The following is a 913-nucleotide window of genomic DNA, read 5'->3' on the forward strand; positions in this document are numbered from 1 at the left end:
TGCTCTTCATTATGGTTTTAATGAACATGGAGAGATCCATCATAAAGGGACAGTGGTTGGGCAGGCATCAAAATGCTGATAGGATGTTACCAAATATGCAATGAATGATGTTGTCACTTCACTTTTAGTTTGTGAAATTGGAAAATATTTTATTTCTCTTATAACTTGCTTCATTTGGGTCATTACCAAATGTAGGGAGCTACTTTATAGAAAATTAATAATGTGAATGTTGGTCCTCAAATATTTTAGCTACAGAATATGATAATATGTTAAAAACCAATTTAAATTAGAAGTACTAACATAATCATTTAATAACCCATCAGTCTTTTTTCAACATTCAATAATGAAATCTAAGGAATCACATTTTCTTTGTAATTCCAATAAGGACACAGTTTAGTAGTATAGTAATCTAATATACTAAATATTTAAATGTGTCATATGCAAATTGACAACATCTGGAATTTTAATACAAGATGATATGGCACTGATTGTAAGATCAAGGTTACAAAATTTGACATATTTTTTTAATGCATTACAAAAATAGCAATAAATAGTTCAAAGCTGCAACTGACGGCATTTTGATGCCCTTTCAACTTTGAAATAGGAAGATCAGTAGTATCTTCCTACCTGGTACACAGAAGTAACACAGGAATGAATAACAAATAAAATATTTCAAGTACTCATTGAAATATATATACATTGAAATATTTTATTTGTTATAAAAACTAAAGGTATTAAATCATGCAATTATTTTAATTTTTAAGTATATCATATTTCTGCTATTCATTCCTGTGTATATTACTATTTTCCTGTAAATAATAATGTGATATCACCATGATATTCTATAAAATTACTTTATCATGAGCTAAGTTGTTTACTGAACAAAGTTCAAACAACATAACAAGTTATTTGA

The sequence above is a fragment of the Hyaena hyaena genome, unplaced genomic scaffold (assembly GCF_003009895.1).
Source record: "Hyaena hyaena isolate Hyena2069 unplaced genomic scaffold, ASM300989v1 scaffold_1288, whole genome shotgun sequence".
Taxonomy (NCBI): Eukaryota; Metazoa; Chordata; class Mammalia; order Carnivora; family Hyaenidae; genus Hyaena; species Hyaena hyaena.